We start from the raw sequence: 12,098 nt of genomic DNA, 5'->3' as shown, positions 1-12,098 counted from the left end.
GAAGAAACAAGCAGAGGTCAGGAAGGGGAGACCACAGAGGGGAGCGCAAGGAGGATGACGGACAGACGCTGTCTTCCTAACGCAAACCCCTCGCCTAGAAGGAGGCCGGATGGAAGGAGAAGGAGGTAATTGTACTCTTTGATACAGACTCCAGTTATTAGCCACAATTTAAAGCTACAGTAGTGTTGCAGTTGATTTCTCAACAATGTTGCAGTGGATTTGTTTCTGAGAGGAGCAGCGTGGTGGGGGCAAGAGGCTCGGAGTCACCGCACAGACCCCGGGAGTCAGGTGAAAGCGCACCACACAGACCCCGGGAGTCAGGTGAAAGCCGGCTTGAGGCGAGCAGCCCGCAGACTCTTCAGTTAGTACAACAGCTTATATAGCCAAGACCAGCCAATCCTGTCAAGGGGCGGTCTATGCCCCAACCAATCACAGCCTGTTGCCAGGCAGTTTTCAAAGCCATCCAATCACAGCCTGTTGCCAGGCAGGCTCTGTTGCCAGGTGGGTTTCAATGCCATTCTTGAGTAACTAATGCTGGCTTGCCAGCGGCCATCCTGGTGTGGCCTTCTCATTCCACCACACAGGAGTTACTGGTGATTAAATTATTCCTAAGCTAACAGACTTCCTTCCAAACTGGATAATTGGCACTGTTTCTCTGACAAATGAAAAAGGAACTATTGCAGATGAAGAATTATCTAGTGATTCTTTAAGAAAGAACGTAAGAGCCCTAACTTTTAAGCTCCTGAACGAAGGCAGTGAGCAGCTGACGCTGCTGCAGCATTTTCTGGGTGTCAGGCGGGGTCTAGCTGCTTTCTGTGGTTACCTCATTTATCCGCACGCTAGGAGGAAGGGACTAGTAGATCCTGCTCTGATGATCAGGTTACAGATTTCAGAGGGCTTCCCTCTGTCTGAGGCAGAGGCTGGATTCAAGCCCCAGAGTCTGGCTCCGGCATCTGGCTCCGGCATCTGTGTATGGGCTGAGTTTTGATGAGGTTAGGACAACGTGTGAATTCCTGCCTCATTGCCTTGGGCATCCCAATGGCTTCTGAAAGCAGAGATCACATCCTCTGGCTGGAGAGATCCCCCGAGAGAAGTGTGAGTCTGCGGCCCATGGGCGGGCTGCCTGTTCCCTGACTCACCGCTCTACTGGGGCCTCTGAAGGCGTTAACAGGTGTGTATGTATTTGGTGTATACTGTAATAAAATCAAAGCTTACTGTATACTGTGCATGTGTTACTAAAACAAAGTACCTGTTTTAAAATCCTATAAATACGTCAGTATTTCTTCTGTAACATTACACATTCGCAATCATGAAGTAGGCAGCTGAATTCTGTAATATTTCGCAAAGTGTAGGGAGCACCCATGACACTGAACACCCGTGTCATGAGAGAAAACAGAAAAATCACCCCTGCACAGATTACAAAACTCTTCCTAAGAACAAATTGAGTTGTATATATTTTACTTATTTATTTGAGAAGCAGAGAGAGAAAACGAGCAAGCGCGCTAGCTCATCTGCTGGTTCACTCTTCAAAATGCCCACAACTGCTCAAGTTGGGCCAGTTGTTGCTGGGGATTCGTTCTGAGAGGAGCGTGGTGGGGGCGAGAGGCACCGTCACCACACAGACCCCAGGAGTTGGGTGAAAGTGGGCCAGAGGTGAGCAGCCCACAGACTCATTTATTTCCGTTGCTACAGCAGCTTAAATAGCCAAGGCAGCCAATCCAGTCAAGGGGTGGTTTATGCCCTAACCAATCACAGCCTGTTGCCAGGCAGTATCCGAAGCCATCCAGTTACAGCCTGTTGCCAGGCAGACTCTGCTGCCATGTGGTTTCCAAAGCCATCCAATCACAGCCTGTTGCCAGGCAGGCTCCGTTGCCAGGTGGGTTTCAAAGCCATTCCTGAGTAACTGACGCTCGCTTGCCAGCGGCCATCTTGGCATGGCCTTCTCTTTCCACCACAGTACATATTTTACGTATTTATTTGAGGAGCAGAGAGAGAGAGAGCGAGAATGAGCAAGCGCACTCATCTGCTGGTTCACTCTCAGGATGCCCACAACTGCTCAAGTTGGGCCAGGCTGAAGCTGGTAGCCAGGAACCCAATGCAGGTTTCCTGCACGGGTGGCAGGGACCCAACTACTTGAGCCGCCCCACTGCCTCCCACGGTGCACGTTAGCAGGAGGCTGAAATCGGGAGGGGAGCCTGAACTCGAACCCAGACACTTCGGCCTTATGATGGTGTCCTGACTGCCAGGCCCGGCATCTGCCCGTGAATCCTATTTCCATGTATATTCTAGATTGATTTTTTCCTCCTAAAATATTGCAAAGACAATAGAATATGGAGAACTGATCTAGGTTTTCTAATTCTCTTTATTTGTTGATATATAACTCAGAAATTTATGAAAGATGAATTCTCAGTTGTGAAGAACTGGATCACTATTCAGCAAATAGCCATTAGCTCCCCCATCCCCTTAGGGGGCTAAACTTTCCGCCAGTGGGCTGAGACCAGACATAACAGGAGCAGAGTTTTCAAACAAGAGCTTCCTGGGTTTCCCTGCCTGCTTCCTTTTGCAGTGACGGCTTCTCGCCTCCCGAGAGACACAAGCGACACTTCTGCCCGAGCCAGGGGCTGCAGCAGGGCAGGAAGATGGCAATCAGGAACGAACTCCATGATTGTGAAAACCAATCTCCCCTCCTGCAGGAGGCACCGAGAGAGAGGGGCACAGGCCAGAGGGGCCAAGGCTGGCTCCCACCCGGGGCAGGTACACGCCCGCCCACCTGGAAAGCAGGCCCTCCTGCCTCTCCCGCCCTCAGTGCACCTTGCTAATTCCCCCACTCTCGGTGCCTGGGCTACAAAGGGAGAACTGGGTTCATTTCGTGTCCTCCGGCGAGGAGCTAAGTTTACCGATGAACCTGTGATGGAGGCGGATCAGTTGCCACATTCCAGGAATGGACCGGATGACTAAAGATTTCAACGGAAAGCAGGCTAATGAAATTCAGCCTCACAAAGCTGTAAGGTCATGCGTGAAAGGAGAATGCGTAATACGTTTAAATGGAGCCTTAATAGGTACAATTGCAGAAAATAATGAGGAAAGATAATAGAATCCCCGGGAGCTGTGTTGCAGATGGGGCGGGGGGTGGGATTTCCTTAGAGAGCAGGGGAAGCAATGGTTTCTCTTGGGAAATGGTTTCGCGTATCTCATTTCGAAGCCTGGGTGCAATGCTGGCGCTGCAGCCACTCGGAAACTGAACACTGGGTTAAATTAGAGAGCAAGAAAATAAAGGTTGGGCCGGTTCCAGAAACTTGCTGCTGTAATATTTTTAAAGGTATTTCCCATCCTTTTCCTGGGATGAGAACGAGAAGCATCATTCTTGGGACAGGTGTTTGGCCCAGCAGGTAACAAGCCTGTGTCCCACATCAAAATCCCAGCTCCAGCCCCCCCCCCCCCCCCCCCCCGGCTAAGGCAGACCATGGGAGGCAGAGATGGCTCAAGTGATTGGGTCCCTGCCCCCCACGTGGGACCCTTGGATTGAGCTGGATTGAGTTCCTAGATGATAGCTTGGCTTGAGTCCTGGCCCAGCCTCAGCTGGTGTGGGCGTTTGGGGAAGTGAGCTACAGGATGAGCGTGTGTTCTCTCTCTCTCTCTCTCTCTCTCTCTCTCTCTCTCTCTCTCTCTGACTTTCTCTGTTTCTTCCTATAGTTCCCTGCTCCAAAATAAATAAAATAATAATTGTCACTCCCCGTCTTCGTGGAGGAACGACACAGGACCCTGCGCTGTTCTTTCGTCTGCTCGGCCCTCCCCGGGTTTGCTGCTGGTTCTTCCCGGGTTGGCTGCCGTCCCTTCCACCTCCGTGGAAGGGCGGTTCCCCCTGCCACTTTCCCCACTTCCGCGGGGGAGCGGCACACCGCCGGCCGGCTCTCTCAGGGGCTGCACAGGTGTTCCTCAGGTGTTCCCCTTAGATGTTCCTCGTGCATGTTGTCTCTCTCCTCCTATATAGTCCTCTTCCACCAATCCCAACTCTGCTACCCACACGCCGAGTACGCTGCTCTCCTCCAATCAGGAGCAGGATCAGCTCCTGCAGGTTACTGGTCGAACTGGAGGCAGCTGTGTAAAAGTTGTTTACTCCTCTCACAGCGCCATATTGTGGGAGAGCAGATGCATAGAATAAGTCTTAATTCCAGTAACTTAGTCCAGTCCGGGTTGCTCCCCACAATAATAATAATAAAATATAATATATTATTCTTGAAACTTGAGCCCGAGGGTCATGAGCATTGGATGGGTCCTCCCCATTCCTTTGTGCTTTTGTCTGCCCCCTTTTGCTGACATGGCACCCTTCACTGGTGTATGTTCCTGAGATAAAGCCCCTAAATTAATCATGGGGATAGAGCTGCGAGGGGGGTCAAGAACTTGGACACAGTCAGGTGCACTTGAGAATAGGCCATGGCAGAACCAGCGTCAGGGTGGGGCTTCCAGCTTGGTGAGATCGGAAACCACAAACCACAGAGCTCTGCTCAGCAGAGGTGAGCGAGAGCCCGGCTAGAGGAGTAGGGAGGGGTGATCCGTGAGGGAGAGCAGCGGCTGTAGAGTGCAGTTTTCTTAGGATTGACTACGCACATTTTGAACTCACACCCTGAGACGGTGCACTTATTCCTATATGCATGGAGAGAGCGAGTGAGACGCAGACAGACAGAAAGACAGAAAGACTGCTTAGACCTGCCTTGTCCGAAATGGTGGTCCCTGGCCCACGGTGGGACCCTTAAAATGTGGCTGGTCTTTATAAGCATAAATACATACACATTGGCTATCTGGAAAAAATTAATTAAAATATTTTATTAATTTTACATTGATTATGTACAAAATGATATATTGGATTAAGTCAATTACATTAAAATGAATTACCTCTTTATTTTTTTCATTATTATATTTTTGAGAGCTAGACAGGGAGCTCGTATCATTAATCTCTAAATGCCTGCAACAGCCAGGGCTGGGTCAGGTCAGAGCCAGGAACCAGGAACTCAGTCTAGATCTAGATTTGGGTGGCAGGGACCCAGCCACCTGAGCCATCATCTGCTGCCTTCCAGGGTTCACATCAGTAAGAAGCCGGAATTGGGAGCAGAGCTGGGACTTAAACCCTGGCAGCAGGGGACGCAGGGGATGTCAACCAGTGGCTACCCCCCCCCCCTTTACTTTCCTTAATGTGACTAGGAGACATGTGTAGTTCATATTATCTTGGCCAGCCTTGCTTTGGACTTTCAAATAGTGGAACAAATTTCCAGGGTAGCAGTTAGCATTCCCCTTGATAAATCGTGGTGGGAGGGGAGCAACTGATACACTGAGCGTCTGTTGTTTCCATTTTCTTTTCCCTGGGGTATCCTCTCTGACTCCTGGGGCCCAGCTGGTGCCAACTGCAGGGGATGTTAGAATTCAGTGAGTGCTTCCAGCACAGAAACCTAATTAATAACAAGAAATGCAGCTGGGAGAAGTAACGCATGCAGTGAACAGACTAATTCTTCATAATTTCACACGAAGTAAGTGAAATCCATAAGGTCTTTATAAATCTACACCCTGGCTTGTGAGACACTGTTCATCCCAGAAGACAGAAAAATGCCATCAATTTGCTCATCTTTGGATGCTAGAAGAAGCTGAGAAAACACAGTGAGATCTGTCATGCTCTGCAAAAGTCATGCAGAACTCTTTCTGATAGCGGATCCCCCACCCCCACCCCAGTGAGTCAGAGAACAGACTGTGGTTTAAACCAAAAATAAAAAAAAAATAATTCAGACTTATGTAAGCAGGCAAAGGCACGCGGAGGGGTGTGGAATTATTCATGAAGCTACAAGTCTGAAGGCAAGCTCCCTTCTCGCCCTCTGGGAAGACTGATGTGGGGTAGAATTCCTGCAGTCCAGGCAGTTTCTTACCTGGCAGCTGCTCTCCACACCCACCGCCTTTTTTATCTTACTTATTGGAGAGACAGAACTCTGATTCACTGGTTCACTCCCCGAATACCCACACCAGCCCACTGGCCTGCAGCTGTGGGCCCGGGACTCTGGGTGCAGGTCTTCAGCGTGGGAGGCAGGAACCCAATGGCTTGAGCCATCACCACTGCTTTCCAGTGTGCGCATTCGTGGGAAGTGCAGCCAGGAACCAAACTCAGGCATTTCGATGTGGGATGCAAATGTCTTAAGCAGCTCTCCACTACCAGATCAGATGCCCACTCCACGGCAGCTTCCTCTATAACCAGATGGGAGAAGCAATCACATGGCACACTCTTTCTTGAGAAATTGGGGCAGGCATTGTGGCGCAGCTGCTTAAGCTACTGCCCACAACACTGGCACTTCATATGGGCACGCTGGTTCAAGTCCCAGCTGCTCTGCTTCCGATCCAGTTCCCTGCTATGTGCCTGGAAAAGCAGTGGAAGGTGGCCCAAGTGCTTGGGCCCCTACCACGCAAGGGGGAGACCCAGATGACGTTCTAGGCTCCTGGCTTTGGTCTGACCCAGCCCAGCCATTTGGGGAGTGAACCAGCGGATGGAAGATCTCTCTCCCTGGCCCCCCAGAATGCTACCTTTCAAATAAACAACTCTTTGAAAAAAGGCTTGAGCTTATAAGCCATTTGGGGGTGCAAATGGACAGCTGGGTGATCTCACACGCGCCCGACGATCATTAAATGCTACTGCCTAAACTTGAGAGAGACTTGACGCTCTTTCATTTTCCACTTTGGGAAAACAGCTAGAATTCTATTTGGAGAAGCCAGCAGTATTTTCAACAGGATGTCAGAAGTGACCTTGGGCCACGCTGGTAAAACACAGTGGGAAGAAAACACCTGATTGAAGGTCAAATTCGGCCTTTGAAAAAATCCCTCTTCTTAAGTGAGTCTTTATTTAAGGCCCTGAGCTTCCTTTATGTAAAAATAGGTTACCCAGAAGGCTTTGGGACTGACAATGCTTTTTAAATCGTATTAATCTCCCCTGAATGAAACCAACATCAAACAGAAAAAGAGTGTTCTGTAATATTTACTAATCCCCGAGTCCTTTCTCGTGTGTTGAAAGGGATTAACAGTCTAATGCAATTGTTTCTTTTAAAATCACCGGTAGTATTGTTCAGTGTGCTTGGATTGCTTCCCTGAGCCATCACACTGAATTCCAGCCCAGATCAGGGAGTAGAAGCACGTCATGGTGTGTACGTCCAAGACTCTTGGTTTGCCGTGGGTTGGAATTTAGGAGGGAAACGCAAACTGTGACGGATGTTCACTCCTTTTGTGTTCATGAAGCTCCCTCCTCATGTCACAGAAACTTGAGGATGTCGCTCCCCCTCTTCGTGGAGGAGCAACACAGGACCCTGCGCTGTTCTTTCGTCTGCTCGGCCCTCCCCGGGTTTGCTGCTGGTTCTTCCCGGGTTGGCTACTATCCCTTCCACCTCCGTGGAAGGGCAGTTCCCCCTGGCCGCATTCCCCACTTCCGCAGGGGAGCGGCACACCGCCGGCCGGCTTTCTCGGGGGCTGCACGGGTGTTCCTTCAGCTAGATGTTCCCCATAGATGTTCCCCATAAATGTTCCCGGTACATGCCGTCTCTCTCCTCCTTTATAGTCCTCCTCCGCCAATCCCAACTCGGCTGCCCACACGCCGAGTACGCTGCTCTCCTCCAATCAGGAGCAAGTCCTACAGTTAATTGGTTGAACTGGAGGCAGCTGTGCGGAAGCTGTTTACTTCTCTCCCAGCGCCATATTGTGGGAGAGCAGATGCATAGAATAAGTCCTAATTCGAGTAACTTAGTCTAGTCCGGATTGCTCCCCACAGATCCCCCTTTCTTTTTATTTTTTAGCGTTGATACGCGCCTGTCTTCGGTGTCCCGCGGCACACACTCTGCTCTACTTGCTAGAGTTGCCACAGGCTCTTACAAGTCCTATCAGGCAAACCGAATCCGGGTCCTCTCTTCGCCATGTTGTGAGGAGGTTTTTAGGCGTTGATGCGTGCCTGTATTCGGTGCCCTGCAGCGCATGCTCTGGTCGAGCCTGCAGGGGCTTACAAGCTCTATCAGGCAAACCGAATCCAAGCCTTCTCATTGCCGTATTGTGGGGGAGACTTATTAGTGTTGGTTCGTGCCTATCTTCGGTGACCTGCAGCTCATACTCTGGTCGAGCTTTGCTGGCGCTTACCGCCTTAAATCAGGCAGACCGAATCCAAGCCTCCTAATTGTTGCATTGTGGGGAAGCTTTACTGATGTTAATTCGTGCCTGTCTTCGGTGACCTGGGGCGCATAAGCTGCTAGCCGCCCGCAGGTGCTCATCGCCTCACTTAATTGGGCAGACCGAATCCAAGCTTTCTCATTGGCATGTTGAGGGGAGGCCTTATTTTTCTCTATTTCTCTATCTCCGGGCATTTCTATTTCTCCCATTTTACTTCTGTCTGCCAACATTCCTATTTCTCTTTTACTTCTAAACTTCTGTTTCTCTTATCCCCGCAGCTTTCCGGCACCTCGCCCCGCCGGCGGGTTCCCGGCTCTGCGCCGCTTCAGCCCGCGCGCCTCTCTCATCTGCGCAGCTTCCCGGCTTTGCGCGGCTCGGCTTTGCGCGCTCCGCGGTCTCCACGCTTAACCCTTTCGCGTCTGAACCACGGCCTACGACAACGTTCCCTATCTATTCACGCCCCGTGCTCTCTCTGCACGCGGCGGCTTCCGCGAGTAACACAGCGTAGCTTGCGTCTCCACCACTAGCATTCAATCCAAGTTCCCCGGGCTAGCCTGGCGAATTCAACCCAGCGTACGTCTCCGCCCAGACGGATCCCAATCTGGCTTGCGTCTCAGCTTCTGGTTTCAACTTTTCGCCCCCTATTCCCGGGCTAACTTGAGAACCCCAAAGTGGCTTTCGTGTCCGCCTCGGCCTGCCCCCTGCGGCTTCAATTTCCCTAACATTTTTCTCTACCCGGTATGTTTCCCTAAGTTTTCTTCCAACAATATTCCTCCCTCATTTCTCCTGGCCTCTCCCCACAGTCCGTGTCCGAGTCTGTTTGTTCTAGCTTTCACTTTCGCTTTCGACCTTAGAGATTTCTCCCAGCTTCCCCCCGTAGTCCGAATCCGAGTCTATGCCTAGGCTTTCAATAGCTTCTTCCGGCTCCTTTTTCGTCCGGCTTTTCCCTAGGCTGTTTGCTAGTCTCTCTCTCCGATATTTTCCCAGTTCTTCCCGTTTCTTCCCTCCTAAGTTTCATATCCGTCCTAAGTTTCCTATCCGAGCTAGGTTTCCTATCCGAGTCATTTCTTCCCTCCTAAGTTTCCTATCCGTCCTAGGTTTCCTATCCGAGTCACGGCACCACTATGTCGCTCCCCCTCTTCGTGGAGGAACGACACTAAACCCTGCCTAGGCTTCATATCCGAGTCACGGCACCACTATGTCGCTCCCCGTCTTCGTGGGGGAACGACACAGAACCCTGCCTAGGCTTCATATCCGAGTCACGGCACCATTATGTCGCTCCCCCTCTTCGTGGAGGAGCAACACAGGACCCTGCGCTGTTCTTTCGTCTGCTCGGCCCTCCCCGGGTTTGCTGCTGGTTCTTCCCGGGTTGGCTACTATCCCTTCCACCTCCGTGGAAGGGCAGTTCCCCCTGGCCGCATTCCCCACTTCCGCAGGGGAGCGGCACACCGCCGGCCGGCTTTCTCGGGGGCTGCACGGGTGTTCCTTCAGCTAGATGTTCCCCATAGATGTTCCCCATAAATGTTCCCGGTGCATGCCGTCTCTCTCCTCCTTTATAGTCCTCCTCCGCCAATCCCAACTCGGCTGCCCACACGCCGAGTACGCTGCTCTCCTCCAATCAGGAGCAAGTCCTACAGTTAATTGGTTGAACTGGAGGCAGCTGTGCGGAAGCTGTTTACTTCTCTCCCAGCGCCATATTGTGGGAGAGCAGATGCATAGAATAAGTCCTAATTCGAGTAACTTAGTCTAGTCCGGATTGCTCCCCACATGAGGATGAGAACGCATCTGTAGAAACCGCTGAACTGCGTAGTGATGCGGACAGCGCTCAGGTGGCGGTACTCGGCCTCCCGCGTTCTGAGCCTGGCTCTTCACAGGCGAGCAGGACTGGGCAAACTCCAGCTCCCCAGAAACTCAGTTCCCCTTGCCTGCAGATCAGCGATAATCACAATAGTACCCATCCTAGAGGGCTTTGGCAACTCCACGAGATGTTTGTGTCCTGCATGAAGAAGGGACTCATGCCAGCCACGATGGTTTCATCCGATGATTTTGTTTTATGGCTGGCAAAACGACAGGCAGGAGACTCGTCTCTGGTCCCAGGTCTAAGCTGTGTCACGGCCACAGCTGGAGCTCCAGCGCGGGGCTCCTGTCACTCCTGCACCACTTCTGTCTCACCGTCTGGCCATTAGCGTCTTCAATTCCCGTGGGCCAACTGCACCTTTTTGTTACAGACCCCAGTTGCAACTAAATACAGACAGCAACAAAGCAGATAAATAAACCTAATAAAAATACTTTTTTTTTTTTATCTCTGAACATTCATTTATTTAGTTGAAAGGCAGGGATACACAGAGAGAGGGAAAAACACACACAGAGAAACACACACACAGAGGGAGAGATCTCCCACTCACTAGTTCACTACCTGATGCCGCAACAGCTGGAGCTGAGCCGAAGTCGGGAACCAGGAGCTTCTTCTGGGTCTCAACACAGGTGCTGGGGCCCACGGATTTGGGCCATCTTCTTCTGGTTTCCTAGGCACATTAGCAGGGAGCTAGTTCAGAAGTAGGCAGATGAGAAGAGAGATCATCCACCTGCTGGTTCACTCCCCAGATGTGTGCAACAGCCAGGCCGAAGCTCAGGTCTCCTGTGTGGGTGGAGGGACCCAACTACGTGAGCTACTGCCTCCCGGGATATACTTATTTTTTTTAAGATTTTATTTATTTATTTGAGAGGTAGAATTACAGAAAGTGAAAGAGAGAGAGAGAGAGAGAGAGAGAGAGAGAAAGTCCTCCATCCACTGGTTCACTCCTCAATTGGCTGCAATGGCCAGAGCAGTGCCGATCCAAAGTCAGGAGCCAGAAGCTTCTTCTGGGTCTCCCACGCAGGTGCCCAAGGACTTGGGCCATCTTCTACTGCTTTCCCAGGCCATAGCAGAGAGCTGGATCGGAAGAGGAGCAGCCGGGACTAGAACCGGCGTCCATGGGGAATGCAGGTGCCGCAGGTGGAGGGTTAACTACTTCGTGGCAATGCTGGCCCCTCCCTTAAGAGGGAGCAGGAATTGGGAGCAGAGCTGCTTCTCAAACCCAGGTAATGCAGGCACCCCAAGTCTTATAAACTGCATGAAGTGCTTGCTCCCCGCAATTTTAATGATTAAAAAATTGTGAAGCTGACTAAATTGTAGTATATGTATAGAATGTGACCATTGCTTAGTATGAGCTAATACTTTTTGCTGAAGTCTTACTTAATCTAGAAAATACTTGTTTTACTTCTGAACTCTTGTTTTCTTTCAGTTTGTCTCCCTCTGGTGGACATTTAAAGAAATACTTGCTTTTATTTTCACAACTACTGTATGGGTTATTTGGGATAGGTTTTGCTCAAGTTCATGGTCTGCTGTCAGCCTTGCTCGTGTTGCGAAACTCCTAGAAAAACGTCTTGCCTGAATGGGAGTCTTCGCAGCGGCTCCAGTTCTGGGGGTGGAAGTGGCTGAGGGGCCCTGCTCCCCGACCCCTCGGGGAACACTGAGAGCGCTGTGAGACTCACGGGTGTCTGCACCGAGGCACACAGGGTGTGAAATGGCCATGGACAGAATACAAGAGATTAGGGGTGAACGACGATACGGTGGAAGGTGGGCAGGGGCCGATGATTGGGCTCTTAAAATGATATTTGTGGGGCCGGCACTGTGGCGTAGCTGGTAAAGCCTCCATGTGCAGTGCTGGCATCCCCTATGGGCGCCGGTTCTAGTCCCGGCTGCTCCTCTTCCAACCCAGCTCTCTGCTATGGCCTGGGAAAGCAGTGGAGGATGGCCCAGTCCTTGGGGCTCTGTACCTGTGTGGGAGACCTGGAAGAATCTCTGGGCTCCTAGCTTCGGATCGCCCAGCTCCAACTGTTGCTGCCATTTGGGGAGTGAACCAGTGGATGGAAGACCT

This window comes from Oryctolagus cuniculus, chromosome 13, assembly GCF_964237555.1.
Source record: "Oryctolagus cuniculus chromosome 13, mOryCun1.1, whole genome shotgun sequence".
Taxonomy (NCBI): Eukaryota; Metazoa; Chordata; class Mammalia; order Lagomorpha; family Leporidae; genus Oryctolagus; species Oryctolagus cuniculus.
This window is presented reverse-complemented; position numbering follows the sequence as displayed.